The sequence below is a fragment of the Ctenopharyngodon idella genome, chromosome 2 (genome assembly GCF_019924925.1).
Source record: "Ctenopharyngodon idella isolate HZGC_01 chromosome 2, HZGC01, whole genome shotgun sequence".
Classification (NCBI taxonomy): domain Eukaryota; kingdom Metazoa; phylum Chordata; class Actinopteri; order Cypriniformes; family Xenocyprididae; genus Ctenopharyngodon; species Ctenopharyngodon idella.
This window is the reverse complement of record NC_067221.1, coordinates 17,495,593-17,509,786: the sequence shown is the minus strand read 5'-3', so window position 1 is coordinate 17,509,786 and position 14,194 is coordinate 17,495,593. Positions and strand designations below refer to the sequence as shown.

At 35.8% G+C, this 14,194-nt stretch overlaps 1 long non-coding RNA gene across 2 annotated transcripts; it reads right to left on the bottom strand.

The window, feature by feature from the left end:
- Positions 1-144: 144 nt before the first annotated feature.
- LOC127502394 (uncharacterized) lies at positions 145-5,726 on the bottom strand. Of its 2 annotated transcripts, XR_007926852.1 has the most exons (7): positions 5,464-5,726; positions 5,131-5,298; positions 4,192-4,449; positions 2,766-2,784; positions 2,575-2,667; positions 2,339-2,353; positions 145-1,727 (listed from the first exon to the last, which is right to left on the bottom strand). It is a non-coding gene; the product is annotated as an uncharacterized LOC127502394 (long non-coding RNA). The 2 variants fall into 2 exon arrangements; XR_007926851.1 differs by lacking the exon at positions 2,766-2,784.
- Positions 5,727-14,194: the final 8,468 nt, after the last annotated feature.

The window sequence follows — 14,194 nt, the reverse complement described above, 5'->3', positions numbered from 1 at the left end:
CAGAAGGGGGGAAAATCCCCCCCATCCCCCCCTACAAATCGCACCCTGTGTGTGTATATATATATATATATAGGCCTATATATATATATATATATATATATGATACACACACACACATATATATAACACTTTGGTTACATTAGCTAAACTTATTCCATCTTTATTACATAAATAAAAAGCACAGTGAATATATCATGAGATAAGTTTGATTTGGTTATTTGCTGGGTTTGATCTTTTTGCAAGAATTTACAATACAATTACAGCTAGTGTCAGACACAAAAAATCTTTTGGTATACAGATACATTTAAACAGGGTTGGGAGTAACGGAATACATGTAACGGCGTTACGTAATCAGGATACAAAAATCCAGTAACTGTAATTCGTTACAGTTACGTCAAAAAACGTAGTAGCCTAATCAGATTACAGTTACATTTTGAAAAAAGGGGGGATACTATCAGGATTACAATCGTTTCATTTAAAACTAAATAAATCATTATTTTGCCATAATAACACGTATTAAGCGCTACTTGATTATAGGCTACAGTATTTCCTGGTTCTGTTGCCAGTGATGACTCGCGCGAGCCACCCGCTGGTGCATGCGCAAATAACACCCGTCTACAATCTCAGACGCAGATTGAATCACTACTGCTAGTTGAAACGATGCTGCCCGCGGGGAAAAACGCTTTCAATTCATCGAAATTTCGCTGCGATTTTGTTTTCAAAGAAGAAAATGCAAACGACATGGTTGTACAGTGCAAACTCTGCCTTTCAGCTACGAAAACACTTTCTTTATCAAAGGACTAAAACAATAATCTGTAATACCATACTGTACCCACTAGATGTCTGAATAGCCCTTTACACACACACACACACACACACACACATATATATATAGGGCTGTGTATTCCCAAGTTGGGGAAATTAGACATGATTGCTTAGTTTAATAGTTTTTAAAAGTAATCAAAATGCTAAACATTAAAATTAAAGCAGAACAAACATGAACAGAAATGTTTGATCCGAGTTTGTTCAGTTTGGTTATGATCTGATGTGATTTTTATATATTTAAGCTCTAAACAACAACAATGATAATAATATTGCAATAGATAATTTATCAGATTTTTAAAATATTTTTATTGTTGAGACCCATTCATATTGTGGTACTTGGATTACGTTACTGAATACTTTTTTTTATGAAGTAATTTGTAACTGTAACGGAATACATTTTTAAAGTAACCCTCCCAAGCCTCCATTTAAACATGATATCTGCTGTTTTACATTGTGAAAGAAAATAAAAAAAGCACAACATTTTAAACAAATGTTAAAAAAATAAGTATATCTAGCTGACATTTAATCAGATTGTGTTATACAGAAAAGAGTAGCATATCAATTAGTTGCATTGTTGTAGAACATTTTGTAACAATATGTGCATACAATATCATCAAAATAATTTGAATAACTAAGCTTTCAAGGTCATTTTAATCAAAGACCTTTCCTTTCATACACTGGATATATAAATTGGAACAAATTTATTACTGAAATTTCAAATCAGTCCAAGACTTTTGCAATCAGGAGAAAGAGTTGACTCTCTTTAATGTGGTCAGGCAGGTTAGGTGATTGCTAATAATGACCCTTCAGCACTGGAACTTGAGAGATGTCCTTGTGACTCTATCCGTCTAATGGCACATCAAAATGATGGGCTGGATAGTGGATTACTGAGCCTAAAACACCTACAGGGAAGTTACACATCTGATAAACAACAGCATAAAAACATGCAGATGCACCTGTCTGGTATGTTTGTATCTTGCATATCCACCTGGGCTAGTCTGTCTGTGTTGATCTTTTAAGGTATGTATGTACGCAATATCTTTTCAGATATGAGACTTCAAAGACTTCCCTATTTTTGGTTTATTTAGGTGTAGTCAGTTTATTGCTTATGGATTGTATCTACTTTCTGTGAGACCTACAAGAAGAAAAATTTGTCGGAATAACCTTAAGTAAGGTTGATATTAAATGATTTCTCAAATAAAACATTAATTTAGATGTTATCGCATAAAGCACATATTTGTGTTATTTGACAAAAGTTTCACAAGCTAAATAAGCTAAGCTAAATATACAACCTTAAATCATTCTTTTCTAAACCATGTTCTTGCAAATTTGTACTATTAAGAGAATATATTTAGTGAAATTCACTTCTTATTAACTAGGGTGTCTGGGAACATTAGTTCACTGAGTGCCATCCAATCCACATGGACAGCTATAACAACGTCAATATTTAATCTTCTGTCAGGCTTTATATTGCAGCAATTAAGCATTTGGTAAACAATGTGAAAGATCTCACCTCCTGGCTGTTGACCTGCATCAAACGAAAGTGGAAAAGCAAGGCAAAGAAAGGAGAATGAATCCTTGTTACATGTAACTGACACCAGACAAACAAAATATTATTTTATGTTCATTGTGGTCATTTCATTATTATTTATCCATTTAAAATCATTGGTAGTGATTTTACTGGTTTGCAGTGGTGTTTATTCACAAGTACACATGTGACACAGCACATGATTCCAGCAGTAAGCTTACCATGTCGTTTGAAGATAAGGTGGCTTATAAAGACGAATCCAATGAAGAGAAAAGTGGCCAGAACTGGAGCCATCACTCTTAACACACCAAGCCCTGAAAACATTCAATAAACTCCATATTCTTAGTTAATAATCCTATCATCTAAAAATATAGTATAATATATTTATAAAATGTAAAAGGTAGATACCCACAAAAGTGTACTGGAAAAAACTGGAAAAAAAAAGGAAGGTATACTCTTAGAAGAAAAGTTTCTATAAAGTTCCTTCAAAGGGTCTGTCAGGCGCTCCATATATAGAACCTTTTAGGGGTTCCCATCATGGGATCATTTTCAATCTTAAAGGGTTAATTCACCAAAAAATGAAATTTCTGTCATTAATTACTCCCCCTCATGTCGTTCCAAACCCGTAAGACCTTTGTTCATCTTCAGAACACAAACTAAGATATTTTGATGAAATCTGAGGTTTTTTTTTTTTTTATCCTCCATTGAATGTAGCGAAATTACCACATTCGAGGTCCAGAAAAGTAGTAAAAACATCGTTAAATTAGTCAACGTGACTACAGCAGTTCAACCTTAATGTTATGAAGCAACGAGAAAACTTTTTGTGCACAAAAACAAAACAAAAATAATGACTTTATTCAACAAATTCGTCTCTCCCTTGTCATTCTCCTGCGCTATTTACGTTGCAGAGCTTCCGTGTTTACGTCTGAACGCCAGCTCAGTATTGGCCGGCTCTGTCACGTGGGCAGCACGACGCATGCGTGTGTTGCTGACGCAGGAACCTGGAAGGGCTGCAACGTAAAAAGTGTATGAGACTAACAGGGGAGAGAAGAATTTGTTGAATAAAGTCGTCATTCTTGTCGCTTCATAATATTAAGGATGAACCTCTGTAGTCATGTTGACTATTTTAACAATGTCTTTACTACTTTTCTGGACCTTGAATGTGGTAATTTCATTGCTTCCATAAAAAAAACCCCTCTTGGATTTCATCAAAAATATCTTAATTTGTGTTCCGAAGATGAATGAAGATCTTACGGGTTTGGAACGACATGAGGGTGAGTAATTATTGACAGAAATTTCATTTTTGAGTGAACTAACCCTTTAATTAATTTTTTTGAATTAAACAGCTCGTAAACATACTTTATTACAGAAAAAAAACATGAACTAACAAACATGAAAGTATTATGTAATTATTTAAGACATTTCTCCTTATATAGAACCTTTCTGGCATAAAGAGTTGCTTAAAATTCTTTAAAGTCAAGAACCCTAGGGTTCTATATAGAACCCCACTGAATCTTTTTTTCTAAGAGTGGTTGTGCTTCATTCTGGCAAAAACTGGTTTTCTAGTTTGAACTAGTCAAACAACACCATTTAAAGTGCCCCTATTATGCTATTTTAAAGGTTCCTAATTTTGTTTTGAAGGTCTCCCACAATAGGTTTACATGCATCCAAGGTCAAAAAACATTTTAATTTTACATTTTACATTCACAAACAGCTATATTAAACACTGCATGAAAGGTAATATTCGAAAAAGCATAATAGGGGTACTTTAATCAGTAAGACTTTCATGTAGTTGTATCAATAAATTAATCTAACAAATATTCATAATAAGTATTTACCTTCTTGATCCTGGGCGTCATTCATCTGCTTCATGAATTCCTCACATTCTTCTTTTAGGTGGACCTTCTCTAGACTCGTGTGCTCAAGCGTCCATGACTGTTTTAGATCATGCGCCTCTGGCATCAACACTGTCCACGAATCACTTTCTGGATCTAAAGTCAAACAATCTCTGCCATTGAGCTGAAACCGGTCGGACAGCTGCAGGACCTGATAACCTCTCATCTTGCATTCCCTCAAACGTATATATGTGCCAAAAACTGAAAAATAAAGGTGAATTTTATTGTCACAGAGTGGCTGCATAACAATTAGTGAAAGACCAATATTTATCACTGAAATTCAAATATTTTTACCTAATTTAATAAATGACACCATTTGGTGGGCCTCTACAGAATAACACCCAACAACAGCATTACACCACTCAGTATGCATGTACTCATTTTAATGTATTGTTTGCATAAATTTGCATATTTAAGCTCAAATACTGTATTTTGTAACATTTCAAGTAACAGACGTGCAACATCATTTACCCACTTTAGCATTAACAGTAACCCAAAACAAAAAGGAAAATACATTTTTAGACATATAGAGATATAATATACTATATTATATTGGAGCTTGAGTATGCCAATTTATGTAAACAAAGCTTTAATTGGGAAGGTCAACTCAAAGTAAACAAAATAGATTAAAGCCAACTTAGCATATATAAAATAAAAGCCTAATTATTAGTTTAATGTTCACACTATAATGTAATAATGTTATTGTTATATTCTTAATTCACTTTATGCTTTTTTATTGACGCAATTTAGTCTACTGATTATTTAGCTATTGTGTCACAACGCTGAAACAAAACAATTAAAAATCGGTTCTGTCTCGTATTGGACGTTAAATGTAATATCGGTCAATCATAATCTATGAATCATTGCATTAATATTATTTACTTGCTGTAGCATGATCATTCTCCACCATCATTTTCAGGACTTCATCTTGAATGGGTCTGACAACAGGTTGCTTGTCGAACTGTCCCTTTAAATGTGGATGACTGAGAAGGATCCTCTCCACGACCGTCCCGTTTACCAACACTCTGCGCTCGAACTGAATTACAAAATCTAACAATAAAACACATATAAGGCTTTATTTTTAGAAAATAATACAGTACTGAATGCAGCGAGTCAAAAAACAAACAAAAATCATAATGGAGAAAAAACATGAGCAACAGAACATCTATTCTTGGTTGGGGATGATGAAGATGGATAACAGGATAAAAGACTTACCCTTTGGAAGAGCCCAGGATAAAGCTAAAAGAAAAACGAAGGTTACGATGAAAAGCATTTCTGCGTAATAAAAAGCTCGAGCGGCGATGTCATCAGTTTGTTTCTTTCGGTTTCTATTTCTATCATTCTTATTTACACTGCGCTGTGTTTAAAAACCCGATATGCAAAATGCAGAGCCGTCAGGCGGAGTGTACATTTTAAACATGTACAAGACAGTGAGAGCACTTGCTTGTCATTGGCTGATATCATGAGGAGGAACTTGAGGAGGGAGACTGTCACACCAGGGTGAAAGAGTATATAACGTGCAAACACTGACCTGAAGTTGACATTTAACAGCTATAAAAACAAAAATGCTGAATCTGTACTGGAGATACGCTTTTGTCACTTTCCCATTCTTAACGACCGATCAAAACAACAAAGTGTTTGGAAACTAGATCATTTAGTCATCTTTTTTTTTTTTTTTTTTTTTTACTGTATTTACAAATGTAAGTGAGAATCCAGCATTGTAATGTTATAAATTATGATTTTATAGTGTAACAAAATAAGACCACAACACGCCCAGTAGGCTATAACAATCTCGGTATTTACAGCCTATGCATTTAAAGGGACCTTTCACCCAAAAAAATGACGATATCATAATTTGCAAAAAGACCTATAATATTTTGACCATTTTGATTTTTAATTGCACTTTCCATTTAACTTACATGAAGAATAATGGACCATAAAGGAAAACCTTTTTATCAAGTCCAGGGCGGTGCTGGAAAAGAGCAGACGAGGTATGTAAACAAAGACGAAGAGAAGAGCAGAGCAGACACGTGTTCTCCAGGAAACTAAAGCAAAAGCTTTATCACACTGAAAATGGTGAAATCCCACACATAAACAGCAGAAAACAATGCATAATATTTTAAAACAAACAATGTATTTAATGTTAAAATGCATGATTCTTCCGAAACTTGTAGGCTAATAATTTATCTGCACTATTTTTTTTTTTTTTTTTTTTTTTAATGAAGACATTTTTAACTTTCATTAGTTACATATTTAAGTGAGACCAAGGCATAACCATATATGGCAAAAGACAAAAGTAGAGGCAGGGATTTATGCTGAAAAGAAAAAGCAGATGGTTTAAAATCCTTCAGATAGAACCCATGCATGTTAAACAAAGGAAATGGCACTCATTGTGACATGGTATGCTGTAAGTCATGGCAAAAACAAAAGAAGGAAGCTGATAAAACCTTTGACATGAAGTTCTAAATTCCCCAAAACACATTGTTCACTTGGAAAAAATATCTCCCTTAAAAATCTTCTTTGCTTTGACTCAAACAATACTGGGGAAGCCATGAACTCAAAGGTTGTTTTTAAAGGAGTTTTACAGTCTTGTTCAGGACAGTGGAAGTTTATGGCACTCTTTGACATTTAAGCTCTTAGTTTTTTTGTGGAATACGTTTACATTTAGATTGCAGACACTTTAATCCAAAGCAATTTACAAATGAAGAATTAAATGATTAATTTGAGAGGACATTCAGAGAGGACAGTAACATAAGAAGTGTTGCAACACTTACAAATGTTTAGAAAGAATGAGTGAAAGAACAGTGACTTAGCAGGACATATTTTTGGTTAATGGTTTAAGAGTAGGTGCCTTATTTAAATAGTTGTAGAAGAGAGAGATGGTCTTAAGCTAAGGTTAAGTTATAGTTCACATGCCAAAGGAAAAAAAACAATCAACACTAACCTCCACCATTCTCCTTTAACAGAGTTAAGATATTGTACTGCTGAAATTTGGTTTCTGCTTTAAAGGGAGCAAACTGGAGCATTTCTAGAGTTTGATCATCACTGGGGCACAGGCCCCTCAAAAATATTACCAAAGTACTGTCTAGGGCATGTCCGGAAAAAAGACATTTTTGGCAAAAATAGCACCAAAGCATTAAATTCTGGTGACTTTGGGAGACATTTATTTATTCATTTTCTTTAGTCATTTTAGGTAACAAACATTAATGCAAGTATGTGCTGCAAATCATTTAATTGGTTCAATTTTGCATTTTAATTCACTGTAAAGTAAACTTTTTTATGTATCAAAACTGGTTTGTGTTTGGGTGATGACAATGACAAACATATTTTTATTAAGTCTATCAAGCGATAATTAAAAAAAAAAGTATTAATTACATGATGTGCAGATTAATTAATCAAAATAATCACATATTAATCAATTTTGGCTGAGAACACATTAAGGCTAATGTGACTTTTTTTCAGATGCTGCATTTGAAGTGGCATTTAGGTCTATTTATGCAGACTGTTTAATGAAGCTCAGAGGTGGCATGAATAGGAATGAAAAATGAAACAATACTGTAAATATGAAACTAAAACTGCCAGTAGGTAGCAGCAAGTCACTGTCTTAACAAGTGAGTCATTCATTCAAACAGCTGATTTATTCAGGAAAGAATCAAGTGGCAGTCTTTGGCTGTTTAACTCCACTTTACTCGCAAACTTCCCTAAGCACTTCACCACGGGGGGAATCCCCACCGCCATTATGAAGTGTGTACCTTAACTGACTGGTTTTTTTAAACACAGTTGTAGTTTATTGTATTATTATCATTTTTGTTTGTGTATTTTTTCACATTTTATACTATTTAACATACATATATTCTAACATACAGGCCTATAGAATGGTGCATAAAACAAATTCATAACTAAAAAAATTGTAATGAATCAGCTCCATAGAAGATAATTGAAGATCAAGGGCTTAGGGTGTTCCATTTAAACACATTTCAAGGGTTCAGCCAGTAGTGGGCACTCGTGCAACGTAAGCAATGACGTACATCTGAGTCAACGAGACTGAGGGAAGTTAGTGAGGAAACAGCATAAAAAAATTTAACTAAAATGCAGCCTTTTTTAATAGGTACACAGGTCAGGTTTGTTTACTGTTGTAATATCAACGTCACATTTGTAATCGTGCATACATTTGGGAAAAACAGCACTCTTGCTCATGTGATATTACTAAACTATGATATAAATATAAGACCAAAACCCATACAGGGCATTTTTTGCTCCCATATCTTGAATTTTAGTGGCACTTTAACTGCATTCTAATAGGCTTCATCACACAGTCAGTCATTGCCCTGTATCATGTTCATAATCTTAACTCCATGCAATGACTTACAGGTCTGGGCCAGGGTGCGGTGCATTAAAAATGCTAATGATTTTAACGCTTTATTTTTTTCCATAATTAATCACACCAAATTAACCCTTTCACACGCAAGTTTAAAATATTCTAGCTGAGTCCCCAGCATGATTTTTTAAACATGACACACTTCCAATTCATATTTCTTTTCTTTTTTAAAAACAAACATTGTCAATATAAAACACTTAAATAATCACAAAAATTATATTATTAATTACATTAAAGTATTAAATTTACTTATTAAACCAAATATTTTTTATACATTTGACATGGATAAATCCTATACATTCCCTATATGAAAATAATAAAGTTAAACAACCAAACAAACAAACAAAAAAATATTAAAGAACACCTAACCAACACAAAACCAACCCACTGCAAAACATTATTTACCCAATTCTTTCAAAATATCCACCCTAAGTCACTTAATAGTGACTGTCTTTATTTTATTCTGTTAAACAAAACTGGATTGTATAGGGTATATATACTCAATCCAATCTCTGCATAGTACTGAAAACAACTGAGACTAAAGTCTTAAAGCATAGGTTATTCTCCATTTTAAAAATATCATGTACTATGTCTGCGCAGGCAGGCAGATGAAGACAAAGACGAATAAAGTGCCAATACAAGCTTTAATATAATCCAAACTGGTAGAGGTACATGCACACATAACCGAAACGAGACCTAACGCCAAACTGAACACAAACAGGAACTGATATAAACAAGAGTTGATTAACTAAGGATGCACAGCTGTGATGGTGAGTTAGTGTCCATGGTGACCAATGAGTGGCGGGAACTTAGAACAAAGGAGCACATGTGACTTATGAAAACAAACAAATTGAAAATCCATGTGGTGTGAGGGTGTGACTGTGTCCACCCAGTCATCAATAGGCAAAGTTGGTTGCAGTTACTTTCATGTAATTGCTTTCTTACTTGCAATGGTTATTTGTTTGGAAAATCACTGGAAATCAAATCCAGGTACATCACCTCAAAACTGAAAGGAATTTGAATCTTAAGAGTAATTTCTAGACATTTATGTATCTCCATCTCTCCTTTATGTATTATGTGTCTACCATCCTAGCTTGTTGAATTCTTTTATTTTAATGAAATGCAAATCCTATGTTTTTTCTCAGAGTTCTGAAACGCTAAATTTCATTATTTTAAAATATTTTATTTTCCAACAACTGAATATGCTGAATATGGTACAGTATTTGCTCATTTTGTCTGTTTTTTTGTAAAAAAAAAAAAAAAAAAGAAGAAGAAGAAGAAGAAAAAAAAAAGCATTTGCCTTAACAAGAACACAGCTGCTTCACAAATGCCTGTAAATCATTAAAATACCTACCACCCTGTCTAACACAAACCACATAGTTAAAAAATGATTATTCAATTTGTAAATCTGTATTGGAAAGTGAAGGTTGAAGGGCATTCTAAAGAAGTCAAATTAAAAATAAATAAAAAGGGTAAAGAAAAAAATATTTTGACATGTTTCTGCACTGTTGGCGCAGTTATCAGAAAGTAAAACTACATAAAACTAAACTCTAAGAAAAGTCTTTAAAAATAGGGTAAATTGTACTGTGTTAATAAGAAGCAGTTTTCCATACTGAATTTTCAGTGTTTTACCCTTGAATTATGCATTGAGTTGTTTTGTGCTTTAATGATATAGGGGTTCTCAACTCTGGCCCTCGAGGTCCACTTTCCAGCAGAGTTTAGCTCGAACCTTGATCAAACTCATCTGCTTATTAATCCTGAAGACATTGATTAGCTTATTCAGGTGTGTTTGATTAGGGTTGGAGCTAAACTCTGCAGGAAAGTGAATCCCAAGGGCCAGAGTTGAGAACCCCTGATATTTACATTTAATCTTTTAGCAGATGCTTACAAATGAGAACAATAGAAGCAATCATATAAACAAGAGTGCAAAAGTATTTAAGTGCTGTTAAGTCCCGGTTATTTTAGCAAACTGCACGTAGCGAGTTTTTCTTTTTTTTTTCTTTCTTTTTTTTAAATAAAGAGAGAAACAGATTAGAAATAGAAAAAGTTTTGGTCAAATGTTGACAAAAAATTTGTCAAAAAAAAAATGTGTCTAGCATTTTTCTGAAAATGGCTGAAGAGTCAGATGCTCGGATTGAGGGTACGTTTACACAACAACAAAAAAGGGAAACGTTTTTTCTTTGTATAGATGACAACGCTGTCGAATCCCTGTTCGCACGGATCCATGAAAATGACTAAAAATGCTGTATTATGCATGCTAGGCCAGTAGTTGGCGATGTCACTTTATATTGAAAGGTTTTTTTTCAGAGCACTCGCGTCAAATGTGCATTAGACTAAATGTAATACACGTGCATGCTGTCACAGTTTTCACATATCTGCGTTTTTGTTGCTTACACGGAGATGATAACGGTATCATTTTCAAAAACTTGCACTTTGAAACCCGTTTTCAAACGTTTGCGTTTTCAGGCCCCCAAAACGCAGTTGTCGTGTAAATGAACAGCCAAAATGCATAAAAAGTTTTCCATTTTTAGTTGAAAATGGTGTGTAAACAGCCCCTCAGTTACGCAGGTCATTCCACCAGCAGGGCACAGACAAGGAAAAGGTCAGTAAGAGTGATTTTTTGCCTATTTGGGATGGCACCACAAGGTGCCGTTCACTTGCATAATGCAAGCTTCTGGAGGGTGCATAAAGTTTAGGTATAGTGGTGCAGAGCCAGTGGTTGTCTTGTAGGTAAACATCAGAGCCTTGAATTTGATGCGAGTGGCAATTGGCAGCCAGTGCAAACTGATGAAGAGAGGTGTGATGTGCGCTCTCTTTGGTTTGTTAAGGATCACTCTTGCTGCCGCATTCTGGATCAGTTGCAGAGGCTTGACAGTACATGCTGGAAGGCCTGCCAAGAGAGCATTACAATATTCCAGTCTGGATAGGTTTAACTTGGACGAGGTGTTGTGTAGAATGCTTCGATGGGAAGGGTTTAATCTTTCTAATGTTGCATAAGGCAAATCTACAGGACTGGGCTGTTGTAGCAATATGGTCTGTGAAGCTTAAATGATCATCAATCACAACTCCAAGGTTCCTGGCTGTCCTGGAAGGAGTTATTGTTGACGAACCTAGTTGAATGGAAAGGTTGTGATGAAGTGTTGGGTTGCCCGAGACCACAAGCAGTTTCATCTTTGCAAGGTTGAGTTGATAATGGTGGTCCTTCATCCAGGCCAAAATCAGGCAGGCTGCGATGCGAGCAGCTACCATCGGATCGTCTGGTTGGAATGAGAGGTAGAGTTATGTGTCATCAGCATAGAAGTGACAGGAAAAACCATGTTTCTGAATGACAGATCCCAGTGATGGCATGTAGATGGAAAAGAGAAGTGGTCCAAGCATTGAGCCCTGAGGTACCTCAGTAGCAAGATGTTGCGACTTAAGACACCTCACCCCTCCCTGAAGGACCTACCTAAGAGGTAAGACTTGGACCACAGGAGTACGGTTCCTGAGATGCCCTTTGTCATGAGGGTTGACAGGAGGATTTGGTGGTTAACTGTTTCAAAAGCAGCAGACAGTGTGAAGAGAAGTGTTAATTATGTGTGTGAGTGCAGGTACAATTGAAGAAGAAATGGCCTTAAGGAGATGAGTGGGGAAAGGATCAAGCAGACAGGTAGTAGGGTGATTGGTAAGGATGAGTTTGGAGGGGGGATGGGAGAAGGCAAAGAAGATAAAAGGTTTTGAAAAGTGTGTGAGAATCAGGGGAATTTGTTCATTTTTGTGGTAGTATGTTGTTTTAGCATTGGAGACATTTGCAGAAAAGGAAGAGAGGAGTGAGTGATACAAACTAAGGTCTGTATCTTTTGATTCGCACCACTTCCTCTCTGTAGCCCTGACTCTGAGAAATGATTAGGGGGAGGAAGTGAGAATGAGACCAAAGAGGACAGGCGGGAGGGTGAGAGTGAGCATGGGTAACACCGAAAGGTGACCTGTGGCGGAGTGTGTGTTGTGTCAGTTGAGGTTAAGAGTGATGAGGAAGTGGTCTGAGGTGTGCAGTGGTGTAACCAGTGTATTATCAGTGGAGAAGTAGCGTGTGTAGATGAGGTCCAATTGGTTACCTGATTTGTGAGTAGCCGTAGTAGACACTCACTTGTGGTCAAACAAGGCAAGCAGAGTGAGGAAGTCAGCAGCCAGAGGTTCTTAGATGGATGTTGAAGTCTCCAAGTTCTACCAGAAGAGTACCATCCTCAGGGAAGGATGAGAGTAACACATCTAACTCCTCCAAGAAGTTACCTAGTGACCTGGGGAACGATTTACAACTACAAAATGGATTTTAACGGAGTGGGTTATAGTAATTGCATGCGATTCAAATTAGCTATTGCCAAACAGAGATGGTAAAGGATTAAATTTCCATTCATTGGAATTAAGCAGACCAGTACCACCACCCATCCCAGCCAGGCAAAGGGTTGAGGGAAAAAGTGAAATTAGTGGAGAAATTTGATCCATGTCTCAATCAGGGTACCGAGGTGGAGACCTGAATGAGTAGCGATAGATGTAATGAAGTCTGCTTTGTTAACAGCAGATTAGCAATTCCAGAGACCAATAGGAAAATAAAGTAATGTAGTAAAGAACATAGGTAAAATACACAGATTGTTACTGCACTGCCTCCAACGTGTGACACACGATTTACGATTTAGTAGGAATTTGGAAGCACATAGTGAGGCAGGTCACACAAACAAACAGAGTAAGAATAAGCTGTAAGAGGAAGGAAAGAAAAAAGCAACACTCAAGTGCCTTGTCGTTGGTGAAGTCGCGAAGGTAGAGTCACTGCTCTTTACACGATGAGGGCTTCACACTGGGGCTGCTGCAACCGCTGCCATGGTGTACTAACCAATTATATACACCCACCCAATATGCGTTATTGAATTCAGTAGGACACACCTTACTATTTAGCAAAACAAAAGGGCTATGCTAGCACCCTGAAACTAAAACCACGCGAAACGGCACAAGAACAAACGCGACTTCAGCACGTGTTAACAGAGTAAACAAAACAGCATTTAGCAACGACAACTGCACTAAAAACAAATGAAACATGAAACGAATATACTTACCAGCTACTGCTTACTTCTGCTACTTGACTGATTCTCATAATGAATATGTATATTTGTATATGAACAAAGTAAAAATCCAAAAGTCAACCATATCAAGGAGTACATTCACTGTTGGGGATTTTTTTCCCCAAATGCTCTTTATGCTATGGCATGTGGGTGATTAAAATAAAATGTGATAAAAATCTTCTACAGGGGCTCTTTTAGTAATTGCCAGTTCTTTTTAGGTATTTTCTTCCCAATATGAGCCATGAGAATAACAGTAAAGCACTTAATAGTAAGACATTTCAAGTAGCAGTTTGCCCAAATCATTTCTTGAACTATTGACCAGTAAGAGGCAGTATTTGATAAGGCAAGATTGGCTCTGAGAAAACTTTTTCAAACACTAACAAACATTTCAGAAGCACATAACAAGAAAAGAAAAATGTGACATGTATTTGAAAGAAAAAGAAATGAAAAGCAGTATTTATTCAAATGAACAATC